The following is an 8,893-nucleotide window of genomic DNA, read 5'->3' as shown; positions in this document are numbered from 1 at the left end:
TTGAGAATGAAATAGTTAGTTTTTTAGAATGAAATAGTTAGTTTTTTTTAGAATGAAATAGTTAGTTTTTTAGAATGAAATAGTTAGTTTTTTAGAATGAAATAGTTAGTGTTTTAGAATGAAATAGTTAGTCCATAAAAACAATGATGACGCATTGAGTATAAGAAGAAAATGTTATCTTTAAGAAATACGATAAAGATTATGTTAGTAGTAAAGCTAGGAATGAGTATGAATTAGAGAATAATGAATAATGAATGAAAACATTAACACAAGCAAAGCTGTAGTAATTAGTCCATTGATAATAATGTTGGTTATGATGATGACATCATGCATTAGAATAATAAGCGTGATATAGATGATATAATGATAGTGAGATTAATATAATAATAATGAAGATAATGATAACTAAGATAATACTAATGATGTTAAGAAATTAACAGTGACAATATTAAGGGTTATTAAAGACGCCTTCGATGACAATTATAATGGGTGTTTTATTAAAAATCTTAATCCTTAATCAGAGGGATAACTAATGATAGATCATCATCATCATCATTATTATTGTCATCATTGCAATTCTTATTCTTTTATTGCTGCCATTATTAAAAATATTATCATTTGATACATATGCTTTTTATTATCATTATCATTTTCATCGCTATTATTAATTAGATTCTTATTTCTATCATAATCGTAATCATTATCATTATCATCATTGATATCATTGTCATCATTAGTATTACTATTATCATTATTACTAGTTCTATTATCATTATCATTGTCATCATCATTATCATATATATTATCATTATCATTATTATTATAATTATCATTATTGGTGTTATTATTATCATTATCATCATTATCATTATCACCATAATTATCATTATGATTATAGTCATTATTATTAGCATTATACTTGCTGTTGTTATGATCATTTTCATCCCTAGCATAATCATAAAATTCATCATTATAATTTTGTGATTATGATGATAGTAATGATGATGATAATGGTTATAATGATAATTATGGTAGTTATGATATGATAATGATGATAATGAATGATGAAATTATTATGATGGTTACGATAATGTGATAATGGGGATAATAGGCATCATGATAATAATGATAATGGTATTGATAATGGTGATAAATATTAAAGTTATGATAATGATAATCTTAATAGTAGTAGTAGTTATACGATAATGGTAATATTAATGATAATGATAATGGTGATAAATATTAAAGTATATGATAATGATAATCTTAATAGCAGTAGTAGTTATACCATAATGATAATATTAATGATAATGATAATGATTATGATATCGATAATGATGATATGAATGATAATAAAAATAATGATAACAATAATAATAACGATAATGATAATATGATAATGATCATGATAATGACAATGACAATGGTAACACTAATCATGATAAGGATAATAGAAATAATGATAATGATAAAATTTATGATGATAACAATAAAAATAAAAATTATAATGATTATGATAATGACAATAGAAATAGCAATGATAACAATAATAGCATTGATAATGATAATGAAAATACTGATTGCAATGATATCAGTATCATTAGTATTTCTGGTATCGATATTAGTATTAATGATAATGATGATAATGATAATAGTCGCAATGATACTAATGACACAATAATGATGGTAATAGTGATGATAGTGATAATAATGATAATAACGACAATAATGAAGATAAGGATAATCATTTTGATAGCTATGCTAATAATGATATCAATGATAATAGCAATGATAATAATAATAGAAATGATGATAATGATGATAATGATAATAATAATAGTGATAATTCTCATTATTGACATTATCATCATTACAATAGAAATAATAAATATGATAACAATATTGATAATAGTGACAATGATAATACTAATAATGAAAATAAAAATGATAATAACAAACAATATACAATAATATAAATCAATGAATAATACATAGTATTCAATCATATCTATATAAAAGAACTAATATTAATGGATAAGTGATAATAATAGTATGATAACTGAATCAATACACCAATATGATAATAAAAAACGATAATGCAATAAGGATATAATGTATGAGTACTCAATGATGATAACAATATTACTGATTATTATTCTTTTACTGTTATCATCCATATCATTATGATCATTATTGTTTTATCATTATCATTCTATATTTTCATTATTGTCATTTATCAGGTCATAAACATCATTATCATTATCATCATTATTATCATTATTGATATTATCATTATTGTCATCATTATCATCATTACTGTCATTATCATCAGCTTTTGTTATCATTAATAGTTTTGGTATCATTATCATTCTGATCATCATCATTATCACCATTAGACATCATGCACTCCCTAATCATATCCAGGTGGATTTTTCTTCTTCTTTATCAATATCAAAATATTTTGGGAATTTTACTTATATCTCGGTTATATTAACGGTATTCTCACTGCTTACGTCTCGGGTAATGGAGTAAATTCAATAATATATCAGTTTATGCCTCGTTATCAGCCTTATCATTGTTATCCTTTGAATCATCATTCTCATTATTGTTGTTTTTATCATCGTGATTACCATTATCATTATGATCGTCATCACCACCACTACTACTACTACTACTACTATTTTACTAATTACTATCATTATGAGGAAAATGGTAATATTAATAATGATTCTGTCAATGAAAGATTTGATAATAATAATCGTAATAATGATAACAAGGTTAACATTGATAATCATGATAATCATAGTATATCTATGAAGCTACCAATAACAAGAATGAAATTAGTAATAAATATAATTGTGATATTAATAGTACACACACAAAACTAACATCCACGAGTAAGACTTATCAGACGTAAGAATCTACGATCTTACAGACTTATCATTCTGTAGAATCCTAAGACAACAAATGCCTTTGCTTTTGTTGTTGTTTTTTTTCATCTGTAGTCCTGGGTTCTTGATGCTTGTTGATAGTATGGTTGAATCTTGGTAGACGGGATACTTAATATAGGATGAGAAATTTGTTTATTGGCTTGTTTTTGTTTGTTTGTTTGTTTTTTTATTTTTTTCTGTTTTTGTTTTTGTTTTCGTTCGTACGAGAAGTCGAGATTCGTGACCTCACTGTTTTTCGAAAGTTCACGAAAATTCATCCTCATTTCTTGGACGAGGATGTGATATGAGTGCTTTTGTTTTTGTTTTTTTTGGGGGTCGGGTCACGTGATTACGTATTAATGGTGTTTCTATCATCGTTATTATTCACTCTTTCAGATTGATGGGAATTGATTGGGAGAATGTCACTAACTGTTTCTTTAATAAGTCTTAAAAAAAACACACACAGACACACACAGAAAATATTATCAATTCCACGATTTAGTGTCAAGTTTTTTTCATCCGTACCGGTATCAACATCCATTACAAAAAAATATAGATATATATATATATACCCTGTGCGTGTACACGTAAATACATACCAACAAACGACCCAACACGAATATCACTTAAAAAAATCCCCTCTCGAAAACGCCACCGAACACACACATCCACACACTGCAAGCAAGCACACCCACCCACCCAACCCAACCCTCCAGCCCTTCCGCCCATCCCACCCTCCAGCCCGCCAGCCCGACCGCCACACACACACACGTTCTTCGGCGCTCCAGGAGACAGCCAGCGCACACCCGCTCACCACCACGTTCAGCCGACTAGTGATGCTCACACACACGGCTCTGGCTCTTGTAAAGCCCAGGAACACCTCGCGCCACACGACACCGCGGGTCAGACCACACTAACGCCACCACCACCACCACCACCACGCTACCACGACGATTACGGCTTGGTGCCACTACGGATGGTCTAGTTTGTCACTTGGTTTGATTTAGCCTTTCGGTATCATGAGCTCATGGGTTTTATTACGCCGTGGATTGGTGGGCATGATTCGTCTTGCTGTTTGAGATGCGATTGTTGTTTGTAAATCATGCTAATCATGGCATATTTGTTTTAATACTAGCTATTGAACTACGGTTACTACTACAACCATTACTGCAACCAGAACACATCACTATAAAAAAATAACCACACGATTAATTATAACTACAACTGCTACCATTACTATAACCACTACACGTCACTATTAAAAGTATCTGCATGACTGGATACAACTGCTACCATTACTATAACCACTACACGTCACTATTAAAAGTATCTGCATGACTGAATACAACTGCTACCATCACTATAACCACTACACGACACTATTAAAAGTATCTGCATGACTGAATACAACTGCAACCATTACTATAACCACTACACGTCACCATTAAAAGTAACTGCATGACTGAATACAACTGCTACCATTACTGCAACAACAAACCATCTACAGGACAGCGACTACAAGCTCTACCATTGCACGTACTTGTCATGCAACCACAAATACCACGATGCGAGAGCGTCAGTGAAGTGTGATGTATTGCTAAGTTGTTATCACGCTAGTCTATGTTGATTCTTTCTCTTATCTCATGTGCAGGGAAGTCAATGCATGATTTTCCTTTCTAAAACATTTCCATTTGGTCAGCCACTGCGATTACTGCACGATGTTTGTTTGTTTGTTTTTTTCTTCTTCCTTTGCTGCACGTCCCTTCCTCTTTTTTTCTTTTTTTCATCCTTCAGTTTTTCTTTGCTCTGATTCAGAGCAAGAAATCATTATCGTGTTGAGTAAGCTTGGTTTACCTTTTTTTTTTTTTAGTGGTGTGTGTTTTTTTGTGAGATTATAGTTTTTTTTTTTGTTTTGATTGTTTGTTCGAAAACAACACATCTCGGGCAATGAGTTGGCTGGCTTGTGTGGAAGTCAATTAGCACCGCGAGCTCTCACTCTTGTACACACACACACACACACACACACACACACACACACACACACACACACACACACACACACACACACACACACACATAAAAAAAAAAAAAAAAAAAAAAAAAACACGCGTAGATCTACAGAAGAATCTACAGACAGTTGCATTAAGGCTAGACAGAATATATTCATAAATATATACACATACATACAAGATCCCCCTTGGATAAAACTCCATCTTAATCCTAACTCTTTCCTTCCTCTTCATCTCCTATGCATACTTCTCCCTCTTCGCTCCAGCGTATGCGAGATATTCCTTCAGTTCATGAGCGGAGAAATTGCGCGATCTTTTCCAGTCTTGCGCCTTTGCAACCCGGGTTCTTACACCCCCCCCTTCCCCTCTCCCCCTCCCCTCCCCTCCCCCCTCCTCCCCCCTCTCGGCCGAAAGAAGGTCTTAGGAATAGTGAGGAAACTCGTTGCGTCATCGGTTATCAAGGCGTTCTGTCGGAAAGCAAAAGAGAGAGACAGACAGGCCGTTTTTTTTTTATTTTTTTTTTATTTTTTTTTTTTTTAGATATTTCCCTTTTTTTTAATTATTATTCTCTTTCGTTTCGTTTTCGATTTACGGGTCTATCAACAGGGAGGGTGTTATAGAGATTTCCCTTTTTTTTATTATTCTCTTTCGTTTCTTTTTCGATTTACGGTATATCGATAGGGCTTGTTTTATTGATTTTTCTTTTTTCTTTTTTTCATATTTTCTTTCGTTTCATTTTCGATTTACGGTCTATCAACAGGGCAGATTTTATTGATTTTTCTTCTTCTTTTTTATATTCTCTTTCGTTTCATTTTCGATTTACGGGTCTATCGACAGGGCGGGTTTTATAGATTTTTCTTTTCTTTTTTTTCATATTCTCTTTCGTTTCATTTTCGATTTACGGCCTACCAACAGGCCGGATTTTATTGATCTTTCCTTTTCTTTTTTATATTCTTTTTCGTTTCATTTTCAATGTACGGTATATCGAATTTTATAGATCTTTCCTTTTCTTTTTCATATTCCCTATCGTTTCCTTTTCATCTAAAGTCTACCATTTCATACTGTTTTTTTTTCTTTCTTTCTTTTTCTTTTTTTTCTTTTTTTCTTTTTTTCCCCCGTAAGCTAGGGATTCATCTGATCAATCAATCAATCGCCAGGATCACAAGGCCGCGAGTCCGTAAACAAGGGGTCGCGGACGCACACGCTCGCTTCCGCGTCACGGGACGGAGATCTCCCCGAGTGAACCTTCATACAGATACTCTTCTCATCCCCTCCTCCCCTTCCCCCCTCCCCCCACCCCCCTTCCCCCCTCCTCCTCACAATCTCTCGGGGGGGATGTGATCGATTCGTTGCTGCTTCCATGAGCCACGTATCAGCCTCTCCTCGCTTCTCTTTCTTCCTCCTTCCTTCTACTCCCTCTACTCCTATCCCTACTACTCTTCTTCTTCCTCCTCTTCTTCTTCTTCTCCTTCTTCCTCGCCCCCCTCCCCTCCCTCTACCACTCTTCTTTCTCCTCCTCTTCTTTCTCCTCCTCCTCTTCTTCTTCCTCCTCCTCGCCCCCTCCCCTCCCTCTACCCCTATCCCTACCACTTTTCCTCCTCCACCTCCTTTTCTTCCTCTTCCTCGCCCCCTTCCCCTCCCTCTACCCCTATCACTACCACTCTTCTTCCTCCTCCTCCTCCTCTTCCTCCTCTTCCTCCTCGCCCCCTCCCCTCCCTCTACCCTTATCCCTACCACTCTTCCTCCTCCTCCTCCTCCTCCCCTTCCTTCTCCTCCTCCTCCTCCTCCTCCTCCTCTTCCTCCTCTTCCTCTTTCTCCTCCTCGCCCCCCTCCCCCCTCCCTCTACCCCTATCCCTACCACTCTTCCTCCTCCTCCTCCTCCTCCTCCTCCCCTTACCCCTCCTCCCCTTACCCCTCCCCTCCCCTTACCCCTCCTCCCCTTACCCCTCCCCTCCCCTTACCCCTCCTTCCCTTACCCCTTACCCCTCCTCCCCTTACCCCTCCTCCTCATCCTCCTCCCCTAGAGCTCCCTACTCAGGCCTCTTCCTTTGAGAGACTGTCTAGCAACGTGCAAGACCTCAAGAAGATTTAAGATTGCAACTGCGCCCTCCCGCTCACTCTGAGATTCTCTGAATGGCGTCTTGAGAACCTCTCGGGGTTGAAGCAGGAAGAGGATTCAAGCAACAGGTCTGCGTCCGGTTCGGTTTGGAGGGAGTCAGCTATAAGGGACAGCACGTCAGCTATAAGGGACAGCACGTCAGCAATAAGGGATAGCACGTCAGGAATAAGGAACAACACGTCAGCAATGAGGAACAACACGTCAGCAATAAGGGACAGCACGTCAGCTATAAGGGACAGCACGTCACCAATAAGATACAGCACGTCAGCAATAAGGGACAGCACGTCAGCAATGAGGGACAGCACGTCAGCAATAAGGGACAGCACGTCAGCTATAAGGGACAGCACGTCACCAATAAGATACAGCACGTCAGCAATAAGGGACAGCACGTCAGCAATAAGGAACAGCACGTCAGCAATAAGGGACAGCACGTCAGCAATAAGGGACAGCACGTCAGCTATAAGGGACAACACGTCAGCAATGAGGGACAACACGTCAGCTATAAGGGACAGCACGTCAGCAATGAGGGACAACACGTCAGCTATAAGGGGCAGCACGTCAGCTATAAGGGACAACACGTCAGCAATGAGGGACAACACGTCAGCTATAAGGGACAGCACGTCAGCAATAAGGGACAGCACGTCAGCAATGAGGGACAGCACGTCAGCTATAAGGGACAGCACGTCAGCTATAAGGGACAGCACGTCAGCTATAAGGGACAGCACGTCAGCAATATGGAACAGACGTCAGCAATAAGGGACAGCACGCCAGCAATATGGAACAGACGTCAGCAATAAGGGACAGCACGTCAGCTATAAGGGACAGCACGTCAGCTATAAGGGACAGCACGTCAGCAATGAGGGACAGCACGTCAGCAATAAAGGACAGCACGTCAGCAATAAGGGACAACACGTCAGCTATAAGGGACAGCACGTCAGCAATGAGGGACAGCACGTCAGCAATGAGGGACAGCACGTCAGCTATAAGGGACAGCACGTCAGCTATAAGGGACAGCACGTCAGCAATGAGGGACAGCACGTCAGCTATAAGGGACAGCACGTCAGCTATAAGGGACGGCACGTCAGCAATAAGGGACAGCACGTCAGCAATGAGGGACAGCACGTCAGTAATAAGGGACAGCACGTCAGCTATGAGGGACAGCACGTCAACAATAAGGAACAGCACGTCAGCAATGAGGGACAGCACGTCAGCAATAAGGGACAGCACGTCAGCTATAAGGGACAGCACGTCAGCTATAAGGGACAGACGTCAGCAATAAGGGACAGCACGTCAGCAATGAGGGACAGCACGTCAGCAATAAGGGACAGCACGTCAGCTATAAGGGACAGCACGTCAGCAATAAGGGACAGCACGTCAGCAATAAGGAACAACACGTCAGCAATAAGAGACAGCACGTCAGCAATGAGGGACAGCACGTCAGTCATAAGGGACAGCACGTCAGCAATGAGGAACAGCACGTCAGCAATAAGGGACAGCACGTCAGCAAGAAGGGACAGCACGTCAGCTATATGGGACAGCACGTCAGCTATAAGGGACAGCACGTCAGCAATAAGGGGCAGCACGTCAGCTATAAGGGACAGCACGTCAGCTATAAGGGACAGCACGTCAGCAATGAGGGACAGAACGTCAGCAATAAGGAACAGACGTCAGCAATAAGGAACAGCACGACATTCACTAGATGTTTATGGTCGATGTTTATGGGAAAAATAATCATTTCTTCTGGATAGCATGTAAGACTGTCCTTGCAAATCGAATTGATGGAATCAGAATCTTACTGTTACTTATTTCGTAAAGCTGAAAATTAGCCTATACTC

Source organism: Penaeus japonicus, unplaced genomic scaffold, assembly GCF_977035675.1.
Source record: "Penaeus japonicus unplaced genomic scaffold, GWHDUDI00000001_assembly GWHDUDI00000020, whole genome shotgun sequence".
Lineage (NCBI taxonomy): Eukaryota > Metazoa > Arthropoda > Malacostraca > Decapoda > Penaeidae > Penaeus > Penaeus japonicus.
This window is presented reverse-complemented; position numbering follows the sequence as displayed.